This window comes from Phaenicophaeus curvirostris, chromosome 27, assembly GCF_032191515.1.
Source record: "Phaenicophaeus curvirostris isolate KB17595 chromosome 27, BPBGC_Pcur_1.0, whole genome shotgun sequence".
In the NCBI taxonomy this organism is placed as follows: Eukaryota; Metazoa; Chordata; class Aves; order Cuculiformes; family Cuculidae; genus Phaenicophaeus; species Phaenicophaeus curvirostris.
Genome location: NC_091418.1, coordinates 4,722,923 through 4,744,357, shown reverse-complemented (window position 1 = coordinate 4,744,357; position 21,435 = coordinate 4,722,923). Strand labels below are relative to the sequence as shown.

Sequence of the window (21,435 nt, the reverse complement as noted above, 5' to 3'; positions counted from 1 at the left end):
GGGTATTCGAGCCCTGTTGGGGGTATTTGAGCCCGTTGGGAGGGAATCTGAGCCCCACTGGGGGCGATTTGAGCCCTGTTGGGGGTATTTGAGCCCTTTTGGGGGGAATCTGAGCCCCACTAGGGGAGATTTGAGCCCTGTTGGGGGTATTTGAGCCCTTTGGGAGGGAATCTGAGCCCCGTTGGGGGGCATTTGAGCCCTTTGGGAGGGAATCTGAGCCCCATTGAGGGGGATTTGAGCCCCGTTGGGGACGACCTGTGCCCTGTTGTGGGTATTCAAGCCCTGTTGGGGGGATTTGAGCCCTTTGGGAGGGAATCTGAGCCCCACTGAGGGGGGACTCGAGCCCCGTTGGGGATGACCTGTCCCCCGTTGTGGGTATTCGAGCCCTGTTGGGGGTATTTGAGCCCTTTGGGGGTATTTGAGCCCTTTGGGAGGGAATCTGAGCCCCACTGGGGGGTATTTGAGCCCCGTTGGGGACGACCTGTCCCCCGTTGTGAGTATTCGAGCCCTGTTGGGGGTATTCGAGCCCTGTTGGGGGTATTTGAGCCCTTTGGGGGGGAATCTGAGCCCCATTGAGGGGGATTTGAGCCCCGTTGTGGGTATTCAAGGCCTGTTGAGGGTATTTGAGCCCTCTGGGGGGGAATCTGAGCCCCACTGGAGGGTATTTGAGCCCTCTGGGGGGGAATCTGAGCCCCATTGAGGGGGATTCGAGCCCCGTTGTGGGTATTTGAGCCCCGACTAAGGGCCTCTGAGCCCGGCTGGGGGGGAACGTCCCCCCAGCTGGGGGTCTCCGAGCCCCCTGCCGCCCCCCCCCTCCCACCCTCCGGGGCGCCACGTCCGGGGGCGGCCCCGCCCCGCGCCGCTCTCCCCGCCCCGCGCTCCCCGCCGGGCGCCGGCCCCGCCGCTGCCGAGCGGAGCCGCAGCCATTGCCGCCCGGCGCCCGCCATGGCAGGTGGGTCCGCGCCTCCGGCCCCCGGCCCCGGGTGGGGGGGGGGGGGGGGGGTATCTCTGGTCCCTTGAGGGGGGCTCTAATCCCCGTGTATGTGGGGGGGGGGTAACCCGAGCCTGTGTTATCCCTGCGAGTTGGGGGGGCATCCTTGGGGGGGGCTGTTATCTCTGTATATGCATGAGCATCTTTCGGGGGGGGGGGGTAGCCTGTGTTTGTGGGGGTCTCTAATCCCCCTGGGGGGGTCTGTGATCCCCTGGGGGGCTCTAATCCCCATATATGTGTGGGTATCTCTGACGAGGGGGTGTAACCTGAGCGTGTGTTATCCCTGCGAGGTGGGGGGGGGCATCCTTGGGGGGGGCTGTTATCCCTATGTATGCATGAGCATCTCTCAGGGAGGGGTAGCCTGTGTTTGGGGGGGTCTCTAATCCCCTTGGGGGGGTCTCTGATCCCATATATGTGTGGACATCTCTGATGGGGGGGTGTAACCCGTGTGTGTGTTATCCCTGCGAGATGGGGGGGGACATCCCTGGGGGGGCTGTTATCCCTATATATGCATGAGCATCTCTCAGGGAGGGGTAGCCTGTGTTTGGGGGGGTCTCTAATCCCATATATGTGTGGGCATCTCTGATGGGGGGGTGTAACCTGAGCGTGTGTTATCCCTGCGAGATGGGGGGGGGCATCCTTGATGGAGGCTGTTATCCCTATATATGCGTGAGCATCTTTCGAGGGGGGGTCACCTCTGTTTGTGGGAGATGGGGTTATGCCTGGGGGATGGAGGTTATCCCTGTGAGGGGCTGCATCATTGCAGGGAGGGGGTTATCCTTTTAGTGGGGGGTGTTATCCATGTGTATGTGTGGATATCTCTCTGGGATGGGGGGGTAACCCGTGTGTGTGTTATCCCTGGGAGATGGGGGGGGCATCCTTGCAGGGATGGATTATCCTTTGAGGGGTTGGTGTGTGTCATCCCAGTGGATGTGTGGGCATCTTTCTGAGGGGGGGTAACTGGTTTGTGTGTTAAACCTGGGAAGGAGGGCATCCTTGGTGGGGAGGGGGTTATCCTTTGCGGGGGTGGTGTGTGTATTATCCATGTGCATCATCCATTGGGTATCTCGGGGAGGGGGGGGTGCTAACCTGTGTGTTTGTTATCCCTAGGGGTTATTCTTGAGGGGCTGTTATCCCTATGGATGTGAGGACATCTCGGGGGTGTTTAACCTATGTGTGTGTTATCTCTGGAGGATGGGGGGCTATCCCTTGGAGGGGGGGGTCATCCTTGGTGGGGAGAGGGTTATCTTTGAGGTGTGGGTGTGTGTTATTCCTGTGTATGTGTGTGTATCTCTGGGGGTGGGAGGTAGCCTGGATATGTGTGTTATCCCTGAGGGATGGGGGAATGTCCCTGGGGGGGGGGGGTCATCCATGGTGGGGGCTGTTAACCATGTGTAGGTATCTCTTGGGGTGTGTGTTATCTCTCTGCGTGTGTATTTTATCCTTGTGTGTCTGTGTTATCCCTGGGGAGGGGGGGTTATCCCTGTTGGGGGTGTGGATGTGGATGTGTTATCCCTGGGTGCGGCGGTTGTTGCCTCCCTTCTGCAGATCATCGCTTTTATAAATTTTTTTTTTTTTTTTTTCCTCTTTAATCTGAAACAAAATGGGTGGCAGAGCCGGGAGCTCAGGATGGAGAAACGCAGGTTAATTCAGCCCTGGTCCTGCAGGGGTGGCCTCGCCTCCTCTCTGATCCCTGTCTCGTGATGCGCTTCAGGGGCTTTTCCTTTTTATTTATCCCCTGGCTTTTTCGGTTGCTTTTCAGCCCTTCAGTGCAGATCGAGGCAGTAAATATTTCTGGTTTCCACATGTCTTGCAAGCCCCGGTTGATACCGCGCGTGGTTTTCTTCTGTTTTACGGTATATTTTGGGTGATGAAGTGATGTAGGTAGTGCAGAAAAATGCCTGAACAAAGCTTCGATTAGGTTTCCTTACTTAACAGATGCCGACGGCCGAGATATTGATATATTGCATCTCTGCTTTGCCTTTTTTCATGAAGATGAGGGTGCAGGCAGAGCCTTGCACAGTTCCATCCCTGTCCTTTCATTTTGGAGCTGTCATTGTCACTCCACAGGCTGTGGGGTCCGATGCAGCAATCCCTTAACCCCCAGGTGAGTGCAGGTAGGGGCTGACCCGCTGGAGAGGCTCGCAGGAAAGTCCCCAGATTTGTTTAACACAAGCTAAAGACCCTGCTGGTTCATTTTTTCCACCTTACCATTTGCGCTGCGCAGCTGAGACTTTCGATATCTCAGTGCCAGGTGAATGCTGGGCTCCCTGTGAAATAAAAATAATAATGCTCCATGCTCCAAATATCAGTGTCCAGGGAAATGGTGGCTGCCCTGTCCCTGGAGGTGTTCAAGGCCAGGTTGGATGGACCTTGGGAGATGACCCTGCTCATGGCAGGGGGTTTGGAACTAGTTGATCTTTAAGATCCCTTCCAACCCAAACGATGCTGTGATTTTCACAGGGAGCTCCAATATGTCTGTGTGTCCTCACTGCAGCGCTGCTGTTCTTGAGCAAGCTCTAAATTTCCCAGTTGAACCTCAAAAACTAAGCTGTTTATGGGTCGTGGTTTTACTGGCAGCTGGAGTTTGATGCGAGCTGTAAAAGCTGGAGTAGTTGGTGGCCGCTGCTGCACTGCACGCCTTGGTTCGCTTGGTGATCGATCTCCTTACCGGGGAAGGAGCCTTGCAACAAGTAGCTCAGGTTTGTAAACTGAAAAGTAATCCTGGAGATATGTAGAACAATTGGATTAGCAGTTGATGAGCTCTTACAAGCCAAGCCTGTTCCTAGGTTCAAGTCATGATGCAGATAACTTGAAATTAGGCCTTGGTCTAGCAGTGAGGTTAAACAAGCCCTGAGATTTTTATCATGGATTGTAACAAGCCTTTAGCTTTAGTAAAGATGCCAATAGGAGTTGAAAATGTCTTTTCAAAGCCCTGGGGACAGGGGAAGGAGGTAAGGACTGCGGTTCCCAAGGGTGAGTTGTGCTCCTGCTGTTCATTAATAGGTCACGTTCCTACGGTTTAAAATCCATCCGAATCTTTCACTTCTCTGTAAGCCCAGCTCTTAACTTGGCTTAGATTTAGGGAGATGCTTTCTCAAGGTTATTTAGCCTGGAGAAGAGGAGGCTGAGGGGAGACCTCATTGCTCTCTGCAACTCCCTGAAAGGAGGTTGTGGAGAGGAGGGAGCTGGGCTCTTCTCCCAAGGGGCAGGGGACAGGACGAGAGGGAATGGCCTCAAGCTCCACCAGGGGAGGGTCAGGCTGGACATCAGGAAAAAATATTTCATGGAAAGGGTCATTGGTCCCTGTCCGAGGCTGCCCAGGGAGGGGGTTGAGTCACCTTCCCTGGAGGGGTTTAAGGGCCGGGTGGCTGAGGTGCTGAGGGACATGGGTTAGTGATTGATGGGAATGGTTGGACTCGATGATCCAGTGGGTCTTTTCCAACCTGGTGATTCTATGATTCTGTGATTCTAAGGTGCCCTCCTTGAGTAGGGGTGAGGACCTGGATGGAGATGAGGTTCTTGGAGAACCCACCTCTTGCTTGTCTGCATATTCAGTACGGAAACAAATCTGAAGGAAGCCCAGCTTTTTGAGTAATAGGGGAATTTGAGGTGCGGGTTGATGAATGATCCCCTCGGTGACAGTGAGTAGCCCTGGATGGTTGCGAGCTGGCGATGGCTGTGTGGCCACTGAGCTCCAGAGCGCTTGGGTCACAAAATGATCTTTGTGGAGAGTTTTCACCCACTCCCTTCCTCCCCGAGCTGCAGATCCGGGTCACATCCCGAGTATGAGTGCTGTATGTGCATGGAATTTTGTCTTCTGAAGCTAGGAAGCTGGATTCCAGTGGAGAAATAAGTCGGTCTTTGTTGGCGTTTATTTGGAGCCTTTACAGTGTGAGAAACACTCATTCACTGGTAAAATATTGAGAAGGACAAAGTCTTCGAAGCAAAGACGATGATATTTTTATTTTACAATTCAGCACTCAGTCAAATGACCTTCTAAAAAAGGCAGTGGGCATATATACTAGTTTTAGACTGAGAACCGTGTTAGTCCTCAAAGAATGGGTTTTTTTAGGTTATCCAGCCATGTCTGAAGACTTCTTAAGGTTATCTTCTGACCTAAACCAGCTATATCTTACAAGACAGCTAAGCATATCAATAAATTCTTGCAACTGGAAGAGGTTGTTTATTCTTTCAGGTTATTTATCTGTATCTGGAGATAGTCTGCATATTATCTCTTGGTACAAGATGGATTTATATGACAAGATAATTAAACATACAAACCAGCTGTAGCAAAACTTATCAATAATTCTCACAACGGGGAGCTTAAGAGAATGGCAGGGTTTGAGGATTTTTTTTTTCACTAAAATAACCTTTTATGACGGTGGATTTTTCCTACAGTTGTTCAGAAGACTCTGTAGAAGAAAAGTGCATCTGTATGCAGTTACTATTTAAAAGGTTTTAAATTTAAAGCAAGTTGAGGTTTTGTTCTTTGATTCTGTCGGTATGTTTCTTTTTTTTCCATTCCCGAATCTTTTTTCAGCAAATCTTTTTTTCACTTCCTCAATATCAGGGACTTTATTGTGCTGTGAAGTTGGGCTGTTGAGGTTGATTGGAGCCTGTTGAAAACTAAATAGGTGAAACTTTGCCCTTCTTCAGTGCAAATTCCTCCAGAAGTAGCTGCTAAATTGCTCTGCACTGCTGCAGTTAACCTCTTCCCATCCTTCTGTGTGCAGGGGGAAGCCTGCTCCGAGCCCTAGGGAGCTGGTCCAGGTCACAGCAGATCACAAACCAGTGTCCCATGCAGGGTGACTTCTGGAAGATCTTGTTGAGCTCTAGGTGTTCCTGTCGGTGTCTTTGTGCGAGAACCACGTTAAGAAAAACAGTAAGGAAACTCAAGCCCAGGAGGATTCTGTGGGGCCACTTCTTCTTAGGGAAAAACGTGTACATCCTCAAGTCATAGAATCACAGAATCACCAGGTTGGAAAGGACCCACTGGATCATCAAGTCCAACCATTCCCATCAATCACTAACCCATGTCCCTCAGAACCTCATCCACCCGTCCCTTAAACCCCTCCAGGGAAGGTGACTCAACCCCCTCCCTGGGCAGCCTCTGCCAGTGCCCAATGACCCTTTCCATAAAATATTTTTTCCTAATGTCAAGCCTGAACCTCCCCTGGTGGAGCTTGAGGCCTCTTGTCCTGTCCCCTGTCACTTTTGGACACTTCTTTACGCATTTATCCTTCCAAGAGAAAATGCTCAGAACGGTTTGTCTTCCATTGAAGATGACGCTTCCTGCATTGCTGAAAAAAAATATTTGTATCAAGTGTTCTTATTTATGAAGGCTTAGTGGTCATGAAAAGGTCTGCCAGCAGTTACAGTGTGTTTTATTTCACTTAAAAGCTGCAGGAAGAAAATACTGGCAGTCAGAATGAGTGGGGAGAGATGCATCGTGGTGTAGTATAAGGCAGGAATAAAATAAATCGGTTAAAATGAAAGCTCTTTGCCTTGTTCCTAGCAGTTCCCAGGGGTGAGGTGCATTAAGACATCATGCTAACTTCAGGGTTCTGCACGCGATGCTGCTGTCGGTGCTGAGGAGCGTCTTTTCTTTCCGACTAAATATTTTTAGTTGTTACGAACCATCTTCTGACAACGTTAATTTGAAGGCAGAACAGAAATCTGATGATATTTGGCCATTTTCAGGTTAGGGGAAGGAAACGCCTGCTGTTTGAATGTTCTTCTGGTGGAGATGAATCAAAATATGGATTTCTTGCCATGGCAATTCAGCCGTGAGAGAAGTAGAACTACCTCCTTGGCAAAGGGAACCGGGGTGTCGAAACATTGCTGGCATGGGGTGGGAAGAGGGAATAGGAGGGAGAAATGGTCTTGTTATGAAGTTTTTTCCTCTGGTAGCACTGACCATTAATCTTGACCATTTGTGTTGCCAAACATAACAATAAAAATGTGTATGGCATCAGAAATAGTTCATGCCTGGCGACGCGCTGTCCCTCTCCCATGGTTTTCTAATCCAGTGTTGCTTTCAGAGGTTGGAACTTACTTTTGGTCTTGAATGTTGTCATCAGTCTAGTAAATAGTGAGTCATTGATTGTCTTGGGTCTGCAGAGTGCGGTGGCTGCTCTCGGCCCTGCCTGGACCCAGAGTAGAGCTGGGCTGGTTGGGCTTTAGGTTAAAAACGATTGAGGTCTGAGCTTGCATCAGTGTCAATGGCAAAGGAGAGATTGACTCACCCTTATTTTGGTTTTGACTGTATTGAAGCGTGGTGACTCACCAAAGGGATGTCAGAGCGCTGCACATCCCCCAAATTTGTTGTCTGAATTTATTTTTAAATCAAACTATTGCAGCAGTGCTTGTGTCCCAAGCATTTGGAGAATGCATGTTAGAGGGCAAGCGCTGGCAGTAGGGAAGGAAGTGAAAAGTGCTTCAGGGGTGCTCGTGCACTTATGTTCATAGAATCGCAGAATCACCAGGCTGGAAAAGACCCACTGGATCATCAAGTCCAACCATTCCCATCAATCACTAACCCATGTCCCTCAGCACCTCGTCCACCCGTCCCTTAAACCCCTCCAGGGAAGGGGACTCAACCCCCTCCCTGGGCAGCCTTGGCCAGTACCCAATGACCCTTTCCGTGAAATATTTTTTCCTAATGTCCAGCCTGAACCTCCCCTGGTGGAGCTTGAGGCCATTCCCTCTCGTCCTGTCCCCTGTCCCTTGGGAGAAGAGCCCAGCTCCCTCCTCTCCACAACCTCCTCTCAGGGAGTTGCAGAGAGCAATGAGGTCTCCCCTCAGCCTCCTCTTCTCCAGCCTAAACACCCCCAGCTCTCTCAGACACTCCTCGCAATCCTTGTTCTCCAGCCCCTTCCCCAGCTTCGTTGCTCTTCTCTGGACTCGCTCTAGAGCCTCAACATCCTTCTTGTGGTGAGGGGCCAGAGCTGACCCCAGGATTCCCGGACAGTAACCTCACTTGTGGGTGCTTTAGGCAGTTTGGGTGCTAAATGCAGCCACACATTTTAATTGGATATCGTCTGATTTTGTGTGGCCGTGCGGAAGTGCGGTTGGGAAGCTGTAACAGGCTCTTAGCTTTGTTTATATTATAAGGTGGTTAATGTGCCGTTGGTGAATTTATCCCAGTAGTTGTGTACCTGCTGTGAGCCATGGGAAGGAAATGCTGGGGACCTTTGATACCTTTGTTGGCTGAGTCTGCCACTAAGTAGTGATGGGAAGGGTTTTTATTTCATAGAATCATAGAATCACCAGGTTGGAAGAGACCCACCAGATCATCGAGTCCAACCATTCCCATCAATCACTAACCCATGTCCCTCAGCACCTCATCCACCCGTCCCTCAAACCCCTCCAGGGAAGGTGACTCAACCCCCTCCCTGGGCAGCCTGTTCTCTTTCTCACTTACCTGTAGGGTTTCGTGTTAAAGCATAAAGCTCGGTTTTACTGTTTTATTGTGCTTTTAAGGAAAAAAATGTGTGTGTTCTTATCAGTGTCCCAGGTCAGAGGGTATCTCATAAGAACAGGGGTGGGACTCTTGTCACCACTTTCATTTTTTATTTAGAACCTTGAAATGGAAATAAAATGCTGCACTGCAACATTAGCAGCCTCTTACTTTGTGTCCCAGAGTTAACAGCACTTAGTGGATTGTGCTGGGAGAATGGTTGAATTTCCATGGAGCCTTTGTGACCGGAAAATAAATTCCAAACTTCTATAATTTTTGCTCCTTTTGTTTCTTACCCTTTGTGTGGAGAATCCTGTGTGGAGCCCCTCACCGTACCCGGGCAAGGGAAGCACATCCTTAGTTTGGCAAACAGTGAGCTCTAAAGCACCAGTTGCTGCACAAATCGGAGCAGCTTTTTTTTTTTCCCTTTTTAATTTTTTATTCAAAGTATCTACTTCCTGAGAGTTGTGAGATGTTACTGATGCGCGAAGCACCTGCTTGTTTTAACAGATTGGAGTTATTGATAAAAGCTTAGGGAGTGTGGCGTCCGGGTGAGGATTTCAGTGTCTGGAGGCCAAACCGATGGAACAACTGGGACTCAGATTGAGAAGACAAATTGGAGCTCCGGGTCCCTGTTCTGTAGGTTTGAACTGCAGGACATCGAATTCTTGTGCTGTCCTGTGTCTTGTCTTGTAACAATCACAGTTATCCATTATTTGCTGATATCGGAAGTATGTTTTTATGGGGGTAACGTTTAATTTAATGTGTGGAATTTTGGGACATGGAATAGCTTCAGATTTAGATTAGTCATTAGGAGATAATTCTTCATGATGAGGGTGGGGAGGCCCCAACCCAGGTTGCCCAGAGCAGGGGTGGCTGCCCCATCCCTGGAGGGGTTCAAAGCCAGGTTGGATGGGGCTTGGAGCCCCTGATCCAGTGGGAGGTGTCCCTGCCCGTGGCAGGGGTGGAGCTGGATGGGCTTTGAGGTTCCTTCCATCCCAAACCATTCTATGCTTCTATGATTTCTTTTTTTCTAGCTGGAAACTGAAAAGCGAGCGGGAACAGCTCAATTTGCAATGTATTCATTTCAGAGCGGAGAGAGGAGCAAACCTGTCTGGCTGTAAATAATCTTTAGTGTCAACTAGCCCTGCGGGTTGAGTTTTCTGCGATTGTTGGTTGCGTACTGGGGTCTGTAAACTGGGTCAGCTCTTACGAGTTGGGCGTTCAAATGACCTGGCGTGTTCGTTGTCAGTCTGTCTTGTCTGCAAATCTCAGAAAAAGCCAAGGAGGGAAGCATGAGCTCTTTGGGAGAGGATATGTGATCCTACCTGTGCAAGCAGATCTTGAAACCACCTTTGCAGCAGGGGAAGCGCTGCTGTGACCTCAGGCCCTGAATACTTGCAAACATCCATTGCTAATGAGCCTTCTTTTTCATAGAATCGTAGAATCACCAGGTTAGAAAAGACCCATCGGATCATCAAGTCCAACCATTCCCTTCAATCACTAAACCATGTCCCTCAGCGCCTCGTCCACCTGTCCCTTAAACCCCTCCAGGGAAGGTGATTCTTTGGGACCAAATGTGTTAAATGCTTTTCGTGAAGATGCTTAATAAGGTGCAGTTGAATCAAGCTATGCTGACTCTTACACCTTCTATTAAGTTTCTCAGTATGAATGAGCCAGAACCCAAGGCTTTCTCTGAGCTCTTCTAACTGTTCAACTCCATGAAGACTTGATGGTCAGTGCTGGCCCAGCGTTGATCTTGAGAATCATAGAATAACCAGGTTGGAAGAGACCCACCGGATCATCGCGTCCAACCATACCTATCAAGGTGTGATAGGAAGGTGTGTTGTCCCTTGTTTTCCAAACCCTCCGAATCGTAAGCTGTGGGTTAATTAAGATCTGAGTCTAATGACTGGTTTTGTTCTGGAGGCTGTTGTGGCAGGTGATGTGTTGCTGAATGACAGGTAAAGGATTTATTATGGAGACACCTTCAAAGGAGCCTCTGTCTGTGTTGGTCGTTTCTCCTCTTAATTATTCAAATGGCAAATTCTGTTTGAGGGCAAAATGTACCACCAAAAGGATAATTCTCCAAAGAGCAGCAGCAAAGATTTCCTGTGTTTTAAGTGATGCCAATTAAGTAAGAATAATTGCAGTTATTTTTTTTAAAGTAGTGCTGCACAGACATCTGCACAGATGAAGAAACCAGTAAGATACGGTGTTGAAGCCACAGTAAATTGGCTTAGAAAGGTTGGGTTACTGGCAAAACTCACAAAAAAAGCACGTTCTGCTGAATGTTGCCAAAATACTTTTTTGGAAAAGCAAGTCCTGCAGAAAAGAAATGGCTTTCCTTCAGAAACCTGTAGCTGGCATAAATATTATTGTAATGAATGTGAACACTGTCAAAATATTAAAAATTTTTGTGCTTTTCCTAAGTGATCAGTTCAGTATTAGGTGGAGCGTTCAGTTTCTGTCCCCTCAGCTGGAAAAAAATTCCCAGTAAACAGTCTTTTAACAGTTTTGTGCTTGTAGGGCTATTTAATTCATTCATATATATTTAATGCGTTGCTAATTAACCACTTACGTATGGAGAAAAAGCTTCAAAGCTCTTGTGCTGTTGTGAAATTAAATTAGTGATTGGTTGCTTTAACGTATGGAAATCAAGCACAGGGTTGCATCCAGTTGTTTGGGGATGTTGGTTGAGAGTATGTAGTGCTAGTTTAGCTTCAAGATTATTAATGGCAATAATGGCTTAATTTTCCCCCGTAGCTCTAGCAAACCAAGCTACGCTCGGTGACCAGAACTTGTGGGACAAAGAGTTGGCCAACAATTATTGGTACTAATAGCAGCATGTGTGATTGCTAATATGATTATTAGCATCTGTTATTGTTCTGTGGCAATAATGGGTGATCTGCTTGTACCCTGCTTTTTGGCACTTGTTCTCCAGCCCTTTCCCCAGCTTCGTTGCTCTTCTCTGGACTCGCTCCAAAGCTTCAACATCCTTCTTGTGGTGAGGAGCCAGAACTGACCCCAGGATTCGAGGAGCGGTCTCCCCAGGGCCGAGTCCAGAGGGAGAAGAACCTCCCTGGCCCTGCTGGCCACGCTGTTTCTGATCCAAGCCAAGATGCCATTGGCCTTCTTGGCCCCCTGGGCCCCTGCTGGCTCCTGTTCAACCAACACCCCCAGGTCCTTCTCCTCCAGGCAGTTTCGAGCCAGCCTTCTCCTAGTCTGGAGCTACTCAGGGTTGTTGTGCCCCAAGTGCAGGACTCGGCATTTGTCTGCAGCAAAGATGCCTGCATAAAATCCCACCAGGAATGATGCTGTCTCTCTCCCCACTAGCACCTGGGAGCCTTGAAACAGTTCTCTGCGAGTGCTATAAATTTGCTGGTTATTCCCAGGAAAGATTTCTTGAAATAAGCTTGAAGGAATGAAAGGTCAGTGAGCAGGGAGGGCAGAACTCTCCCAGCTGGGTAATTAAAAAGAAAATTAAAAAGCGTGCTTAGTTGGAGATTGACTTGTGGCCATGCTTTGAAGATTAAAAGGGCTTTTTTTTCATTTTGGATGGGATTGGTGGGCGGAGGAGCTGCGGCTGCTGGAGCCGTCAGGCAGTGCTGGGTGTAGAATCACAGAATCACCAGGTTGGAAAAGACCCACCGGATCATTGAGTCCAACCATTCCCATCAATCACTAACCCATGTCCCTCAGCACCTCGTCCACCCGTCCCTTAAACCCCTCCAGGGAAGGGGACTCAACCCCCTCCCTGGGCAGCCTCGGCCACTGCCCAGTGACCCTTTCCGTGAAATATTTTTTCCTAATGTCCAGTAGCTTCATTTATCGTGTTCATGCTGAGCGGAAGGAAGGGCTGGGGTGGCTGAACACGAGTGCGATGCTCTGCTTGCATGCCTCACCCTAAAACATTTTCTCCTGCAGCTGGAATTGTCAGCCTGGCTGCTCCCTGGTTTGGGCACCTGAGCAAATGGCGTATTGAATGCAAAACCGTGTGAAGGCTTTTTGTATAAACATGTTTTGCCTTCAGAAAATGAAAATAATAGCTGCTTCAAACAAAGAGTGGAACTTTCCAGGTTCTTTGCGCAGCCTGTAGCAAGATCAGTTCACTGTTGCTTTCTGTACAGAGATTTATCTCATACTTCTGAAACTATCTGCAGCACAAAAATGAGAGAGAAAGCTAAAATGTGCTAGGGCTGAAGAGGAACAACAAGATAATGCCAAAACATTACAAAATGGCAACTTTAGCAGATAACACCAGCAGATACACTTGCATATCCGCTTCATTTTGTGGTCTGCGGTGTTGAACAGGTCCAGGCTGTTGGGGTGATCGTACTTGTGGCTGGAACCAGTAAGTGCCCCTAGAATGTGCTTTGGAGGTGTGAGAAATGGGTTTATTCAGTCAGGTGGGTGCTGTTCCCCTCTTCTCAGCATCTGTTGGAGTTGACGGTGTATCCCCAGGCATCTGGGAGAACTTGAAGGTAACGATGCTTTGGGGGTTACAATCAGCAACCTCGCATGGTGCGATCTTGACCAACAAACAAGTTTTACTCTTGTCAGTTCTTGGAAGAAAAATGATTTGAGGTTTTACCTTTAATTACAAACATACCTGGAGGTCCAGGAAAGATGTAGGCATCTGGCTTATTTTATGGGCATGGTGAATACAATAGCGGGTCACCAAAAGCAATATTCCTCCTCCTTTAATTTTGGAAGTGCTTTGATCTGTGCCGGTGGAGTGTACAGCTTTGGCTTCACTGCTCTTCTATTGCTGTCTTCCCTTGAAAATGATTTCTTATTTCTTGCCCAGAAATCAGCCCTGGGTGTTTTTAAAGGCACTTCCTTCTCGCAATTGCTTCTTTACATAGAAGAAAGGTCTGCTTTGAGGTATATCTTGGATTCCGGCTTTTTATTTAAGTGTTCTTTGTCTTCTAGGGCAGGTTCAATATGAGCTGTTTAGAGTTTGAGAAGAAAAGCTGGACGTGAAGCATTGTGTTCTCTAACTGGGAAAGTGCTGTTATCACTTCTCGTCTGGCTTGCTATCACTTCTCTTCTTGGAAGCTCTTCTGTTTGGATGAGAGGGATGCAGGTTTGAATGGGCTGAGCCACCCAGGTGGTACCCAGGGCCATGTATTGCTTGGTGAATTGAATGATGAGCTTTCACAGCCGTCAGTAATTCCTGTGTATATTTGATACAGCACTAGGGAAGAGAGCAGTAGATGTATGGTTGGACTCGATGATCCGATGGGTCTCTTCCAACCTGGTGATTCTATGATTCTATGTTTTCATGTTAAAGCACATCTTATGGTAAGTGCTTTTTCATGGAATTTATAATTCAGTGGATTTATAAATATCTCTATAAGTTCAAACAGAGTCTTTCTGTTGTCCCAGGCCGTGGGTGGACGCGGATCTGTTTGTTCTGCTGATTTGTGATGCTGTTCCCTAGTGCCTGCTGTGTAACATTGAGTGTCTTCTGGAAGATGCACATGGGAGTCTGCTGTACAGAGTGGATCTTTTCACTGATCTAACAGATTACATGTCTGTTATGCCTTTGGTAGGAAGAATACTTAAATTAGGAGGTTGTTACCAAAATGTAGTCAGGAGACTCCTCTGGCCGTCGTAAATGAGGCATCCTACACCTCACCCTCCCATTGAAAAGGATCTTCTTGCAAAGGAGGTTTTTAGCATACAAGATAACCAGCGTACGCTCTCCCCGTACACAAACACTGTTTTCAGTACAGTGTAAAAAAGTGACTTCAAAGAATGGTTTTGTCCTGACTCTGTGTGCTGTAAAACTAAGGAGGATGGCCTTGAGTAAATATCTAAGCTCAGAACGTTGCCTAAAGTTGCCAATTAGTTACCAGTGCGAGTCTGACAGCAAATGCTTGTAGTTTGCCTAGAGCGCTCTCGAGTTATCACTGTTCCCTCCTGAAGCTGAGCTCGGTATCTCTGAGAAGAAGGCAAACAATGGGATCTTCTTCTAATAATCAAAAGTAGGCTTCTCCCAGGAGTAATATTCTCAAGCAAGAGAAATGCACAAATCTGTTTGGATCTCAGATATTCATAGAATCATAGAATCACCATGTCCCTCAGCGCCTCGTCCACCCGACCCTTAAACCCCTCCAAGGAAGGGGACTCAACCCCCTCCCTGGGCAGCCTCGGCCAGGGACCAATGACCCTTTCCGTGAAATATTCTTTCCTGCTGTCCAGCCTGACCCTCCCCTGGTGGAGCTTGAGGCCATTCCCTCTCGTCCTGTCCCCTGTCCCTTGGGAGAAGAGCCCAGCTCCCTCCTCTCCACAACCTCCTCTCAGGGAGTTGCAGAGAGCAATGAGGTCTCCCCTCAGCCTCCTCTTCTCCAGCCTAAACACCCCCAGCTCTCTCAGACGCTCCTCGCAATCCTTGTTCTCCAGCCCCTCCCCAGCTTCGTTGCTCTTCTCTGGACTCGCTCCAGAGCCTCAACATCCTTCTTGTGGTGAGGGCCCAGAACTGACCCCAGGATTCGAGGAGCGGTCTCCCCAGGGCCGAGGCCAGAGGGAGAAGAACCTCCCTGGCCCTGCTGGCCACGCCGGGTCTGATCCAAGCCAAGATGCCCTTGGCCTTCTTGGCCCCCTGGGCCCCTGCTGGCTCCTGTTCAACCAACACCCCCAGGTCCTTCTCCTCCAGGCAGTTTCCAGCCAGACTTCTCCTAGTCTGGAGCTGCTCAGGGTTGTTGTGCCCCAAGTGCAGGACCCGCCATTTGGCCTCGTTAAACCTCATCCCGTTGGTCTCAGCCCAGCGGCTGAGCAGCTAAGAAACCGCTGACCAGCCACACGCAAAGCTTCCTGCGCTCAGAGCAAGAGAAATTGGCTGCTGGGATTCCACTTCCGTCAGTAAAGAGCAGGAGTACATAGGGCTTTCTCTTTGTTCCCACCTGTCTTTCACAGGATTATGGAGTTTGGAGGTGCATCAATATCCCACTGTCTTCACACTGTAGTCACAAGGTTTCTGTTTGGAGTTAACGTTCATCCCAAGCACCTTTCCACTGCGGGGAGTGGTACCCAAACAATCTGTGATGAGATCTGTCCAGGTGTCATCACAGAGCCGGGCTTCGAGTGGAGGCGTCCAGATCAGTAGGTGGTTTATTTGAACTAAATCATTGAGTGTAAATACTACGTAATCAGAAATAAATCATTTGAATGATGAATTCTCCATTCACCGGTGATGAACTTCAGAGCAATTGGTCTTAAGTGTAAAGAAAATACACAAGTCTTGATTAAGTGGATACTTAAGTAATGTTACTTACATTGAACTCAGTTACACTTTGAACTTTGATTTTCAGGGTGAGCAGTGCTTGAGGCCCTGGCCAATTTTAATACAGCTATTAAAGAGAAAATAAATCTGGACATTGGAGTCAAATAGAATGTGGTGCATTTCTGTCAGAACCTAACGGATTTTCCTTGCCGTTGATCACCCAGTCCCTTAGCTCCCTGCGAGAGCATCAAATACCTTGAATCTAAACTAATTTCCAGCTTGTTCATCAAAAGTGCAGTAGGTGAGAAATCTCACAGATGCTCTGTGGGTCTGTGGTGCAGCAGTTTGTCATATTCTGTGGTTTTAAAACTGAAGATACAGTGATGCTGGTGTTAAGGACTGTAGGTTTTCTCTGTGTTGAAATCAGACGATGCTTCTGTTTGCGAAAACATTTGGAAATCGGAAGTAAAGAGCAAAAGAAAGACTTGGAAAAGGAGCAAGTGGAGGAGGAGACTTTTCAACATCTCTTTAGAGCGGCAATTAAATGCTAGAACACAATGTGGTTTTGTACATGTATGCGTTGCATAAAGTTATCAGTGGAGATAATTGGCTTTCTTCTCTGCGTTCTTAGTGAGTGATGAATAAAGAGCACGTCACAAGTGTCAGCTTTCAGTTAAACGTGCCCTGTTCAGCAGTCGGATCTTTGATGCGAGAACAAGCCCATGCTGCTTCTGATCTGCTGACGATCCACGGCTTTCGCGTCCTGACAATTAAGCAAGCTCTGGAAGCAGATGACGGACTTAAACATGCGTCAGGCTGGCTCTGCTCGTGGATTTGTGGGGAGATGGGTGGCACCCTCCACCTGCCTCTGCAGCTTTGGGTTGAAAAGGTGTATTTTGGGTAAAGCCAGCTCATCATTCTGCTTTCCAGTGCTCCGCTCTTGGCTGGGTCTCCACTGAGTGCTGGTGGCTGGTTGCTGCTTTCTGGTGGCCTGTTCGATTACCACTTGTGGGGTTGGCTGTAGAAGTGATGGTGTCTCACTAGTACTGCAGGCAGTGCTGGTTTTGGAGGGGTTGCTGCATAGTTATTCCCTTGTCAGGCAAAGAGGCAGCGTACAGAGCTGATGGCGAGTGATAACTTGAGGCAAGGGCTGTGATGTGACAAGTTATGAAGGGATGTTTGGAGGTGTGAGGGCAGCAAGTGCTCTTCTCCTGCAGAAAGAGAATCATAGAATAGTTTGGGTTGGAAGGGACCTTAAAGATCACTTAGTTCCATCCCACTAGAGAGGTCGGTCAAGGAGAGGAGAACAGTTCCCTGTGGAAGGAATGGTTGGACTCGATGATCATAGAATCACCAGGTTGGAAAAGACCCACCGGATCATCGAGTCCAACCATTCCCATCAATCACTAACCCATGTCCCTCAGCGCCTCGTCCACCCGTCCCTTAAACCCCTCCAGGGAAGGGGACTCAACCCCCTCCCTGGGCAGCCTCTGACAGGGCCCAGTGGCCCTTTCCATGAAATTTTTTTTCCTGATGTCCAGCCTGACCCTCCCCTGGTGGAGCTTGAGGCCATTCCCTCTCGTCCTGTCCCCTGTCCCTTGGGAGAAGAGCCCAGCTCCCTCCTCTCCACAACCTCCTCTCAGGGAGTTGGAGAGAGCAATGAGGTCTCCCCTCAGCCTCCTCTTCTCCAGGCTAAACACCCCCAGCTCTCTCAGCCTGTGGGTCTTTTCCAACCTGGTGATTCTATGATTCTATGATTGCAGGTCAATCGATGTTCTTTTGTTGTTTCAAGTCTCTCACTTCTGTTCCTGCCTCCCTTTCCATTCCATTTTGCTCTCATCACTTTTATACAGCATTTTCTGTGAGAGAAGTGAATGAACCCAGCACAAGTTTTATTGTGTTTGCACTTCTTGGTCAGGTTATGGGCTGCTAACCCTTCCAGAACAGAGCTTTGCAATCGGGGACCTCTCGAGAGCTGGCTAATTGCTAAAGAAAATATTTCCCTGCAAGCTGCACAACGGAGGCTTATGGAAATGCTAACTGAGTGGAGAAAATCCCAATCCCTATTACAGCTCTTGGAGTCAGGCATGTAAATATTTATGCAACTTGAATTTTGGGGCTGGATTTTCTCCCTGTGGCGTTGCAGGTTGTGTAAAGCACTTGAACCTCCGTGTTTGGGGTCGATGCGTACGCGTGCGGCTCTTACTCAGGCTTGTCCGTTAGCTCACTTCTCGTAACGACGACCCAGGCGTGTAGTAACAGTTTGTTACCGTGTGGTGTCTTCCTGCATTCCAGCTGTTGTGTAACACGCAGGGATCGTGATTGGACACGGTGCAGTTATACAATGCAGGGAGCCCAACCAGATTATAAAAATCCTCCTTCGGCATGTCTGCATCCCTCCAGGCTGCAGCGTGGAGCTCGGGCTGCTGCGCTGAGCACGGGTTGGAGGAATCGTCCGCGACAGGCTCTAGGAGTTGGTCCAGGTTTCTGGAGGTGAGAACTCGGATGCTGATGGGATGACTGCAAAACTAGCTGCTTAAGGACAGGCATTATTAAGTAAGAGAACTTAAACCTTACAAACTCAAGTTTTTAATAACTAGGTTTCCATATATTAAAGGTTTAAGGACTTAATTTTTCGCCTAAAAATTTACTGCTATAAAGAGAGACTCAAAACGGTTTAGTGTTTGATAGGAATGGTTGGACTCGGTGATCCGGTGGGTCTCTTCCAACCTGATGATTCTATGATACTAGGATTCTAAAATATTAAACCTTTCCTGTTTACCTGTAAACTTTGGTTTCCATATAAATTCCTTCAATGAGGTTTACGTAGTAAAAATGAGATTTTAAGAATGCTTGACCTCCAAAGTACATCATCTTGGTAAAACTTGACGGTTTCTTGAATTCCAAATCTTTTATTAAATTATGTTAAATAGAAGGGAAATATTTCAGGACAAACCTCATAGATCAACTATGAGGGACATGGTTTAGTGACTGATAGGAATGGTTGGACTCGGTCATCCGGTGGGTCTCTTCCAACCTGGTGATTCTATGATTCTATGAACTCAATGTAAACATTTTCAAGTGTGTAATCAGTTACTGGTCTCACGTTGCTTGTTGAACAAAGATTGTTCTCTTTCAGCAAGGAGTGAGTATCTGTGTCAGCTGCAGGAGTAGGGATGCTGGAGCCTTTGGAAAGGAGCTTTGTGTTCAGAGTTGGAAAAGTTGGCACTTTACCCTGATTTACTTAATAAATGGAATTTTTCCTAGATGGGTCTCTAACTTCACCTTCGTTATAATATGATTAAGGTCTTGGAAAAAATGTAGCCTTCATTCAAGTGCCAAGCAAAGTACAAAGAAAGCCGAGAAAAACACCAGTGTGTGCTCAGGTTGCTTTGAGTGCTGCGCAAGAGCTTAATGTATTAACATCCATCATAATGGGGGGGGAGGCATCTAAATTCTGAGGTTATTAATGCTCTGCAGGGAGACTGTAGGGACTGTGTGGAGTTAGAAACCAAGTTAATGCGCCCCATGAACAGCAAGAGGCGTGCTGTGAAGTGAGCAGGGCTGGCCAGTGGTGATGGGTGTGGGATAAAAGAGAGATCACTGTTTCATCAGGAAAAAATATTTCATGGAAAGGGTTATAGGGCACTGGCAGAGGCTGCCCAGGGAGGGGGTTGAGTCCCCTTCCCTGGAGGGGTTTAAGGGACGGGTGGACGAGGCGCTGAGGGACATGGGTTAGTGATTGATGGGAATGGTTGGACTCGATGATCCAGTAGGTCCTTTCCAACCTGGTGATTCTATATTTCTATGTTTCATTGTTACTGTGTGCAGTAGTTCTATTAGGAGAGCACCGCGGGTGTGAGCGGTTATCGGTCGCTTGATGTCACGCCATAAAATTTATCTCCTAGATTCTGCTTGCGCTTCTTTGAAATCTAATCTCGTGCTGCTCTTGGTCAGGGTGCTGCTGATACAGACCAGGGAGTGCGAAGCGTGAGGTGCTCCTGAGGAGGCTGGTGCACACGCTGCTCGGAGCTGGAAAGCTGTTGCCCACTGGAACAATGAAATGAGAGAGTATCAGACACGGCGTGGCCAGCAGGTCCAGGGAGGTTCTTCTCCCTATGGACTCGGCACTGGGGAGACCGCTCCTCGAATCCTGGGGTCAGTGCTGGCCCCTCACCACAAGAAGGATGTTGAGGCTCTGGAGCGAGTCCAGAGAAGAGCAACGAAGCTGGGGAGGGGCTGGAGAACAAGGATTGCGAGGAGCGTCTGAGAGAGCTGGGGGTGTTTAGGCTGGAGAAGAGGAGGCTGAGGGGAGACCTCATTGCTCTCTGCAACTCCCTGAGAGGAGGTTGTGGAGAGGAGGGAGCTGGGCTCTTCTCCCAAGGGACAGGGGACAGGACGAGAGGGAATGGCCTCAAGCTCCACCAGGGGAGGTTCAATCTGGACATTTAAGAAAAAATATTTCATGGAAAGTGTCATTGGTCCCTGTCCGAGGCTGCCCAGGGAGGGGGTTGAGTCCCCTTCCCTGGAGGGGTTTAAGGGCCGGGTGGACGAGGTGCTGAGGGACATGGGTTAGTGATTGATGGGAATGGTTGGACTCGATGATCTGGTGGGTCTTTTCCAACATGGTGATTCTATGATTCTATAAATGCACCTTCGGCTTGATATATACGTATTGATAACGCACCAATTTTGGGTATTTTTGTTTACAACCGCAGCCAAAACAAGCTCTTTTTAAAATAATTCGAGTAACCAAACACATAGTTTTGGAAAGCTGCGAGATCCTTTGTTAAGCATCTCATTCAGTTGGATTTAAGTCCTCTTCTGACAAGCTCATTCACACAGGACGTTAATGAGATTTAGCTAATATGCTTTAGGTTTGAGCTCGCGTCTTTGTGTAGACATGCTGGTCAGTTGTTCAGACACTATTCCTGGATGGCAAAGTACCAACTGCTGAAAAATTCATTAGTGCCTCCAAAGAAAGAATATGTTTGTGCTTTGAAGATACTTGGAAGTGAAGTGAGAAACGGGACTGAAATGTCTTAAAAGTTGCCGTCAACTTCTGTGGTTTAAAACATGTCAGAGCGTGTTTAAAACTGCGGCGCTTTGGCTCTGCTGCAGGTTGCGAAGTGTTGAGTTAGGAATTCAAAACGTAATTTTCTTTAAGTGTGGATGGTGTCTACTCATAAGCAGAGAGGGAAAATCTCTAGCATTTAAGGACATGGCAGCATTTCAGTGTAATTTCATTTCATGGGAAGGAGCTCCAGGTGCAAGAGGCACCTGGGAAGACAAATCATGAGTATTTTTTTGGGCCAAAGAGGCTTGGTTTTAAAATCACTTGAGAACATGCTCTGCTTAAGGCCAAGGTGGGATGATGGGTTTTACGTGTAGCAGCAGATTAAGCGCAGGTGTTGTGAAGCTCTTTCCACACCTGTAAGGTGGTCAGAATCCCCTGGAAAGTGGAAAACATTCCTTCAGGCACATCTATGGATCTGGGATGGTTTGTGGGGTGCACGGGTGAATTAAAATTAATGTAAGTTGTAATTGAATTACATCTTGAGATGCTCTGCAGCACTTGAAGTCGTGGCTGTGGGTCTGTAGACTTTGTCTGCATGGTGTTCAGCACACATTGGGCTTTATCAGCCTCGCTGGTGAGATCCACATTGATGAACTTGAAATGGGGAGAGGCTTTTTGCTTTGTAGGAAAGCATCAGGCAACTTTCTGGACCCCTTTGAATAGCAAAGGGTACT

The 21,435-nt window shown here is 48.3% G+C and overlaps 1 protein-coding gene across 2 annotated transcripts in view; it reads left to right on the top strand.

The window, feature by feature from the left end:
- Nucleotides 1–866: 866 nt before the first annotated feature.
- Nucleotides 867–21,435, top strand: part of SLC23A2 (solute carrier family 23 member 2) — a 57,260-nt gene continuing 36,691 nt past the window's right edge. The window contains exon 1 of one of the 2 annotated variants that reach the window (XM_069877728.1): nucleotides 867–952. The gene's annotated coding sequence lies outside the window, so the exon portion shown is untranslated. Of the gene's footprint in view, nucleotides 953–18,151; nucleotides 18,178–21,435 lie in introns of those variants that run through there. The other variant, XM_069877729.1, reaches the window with a different exon arrangement.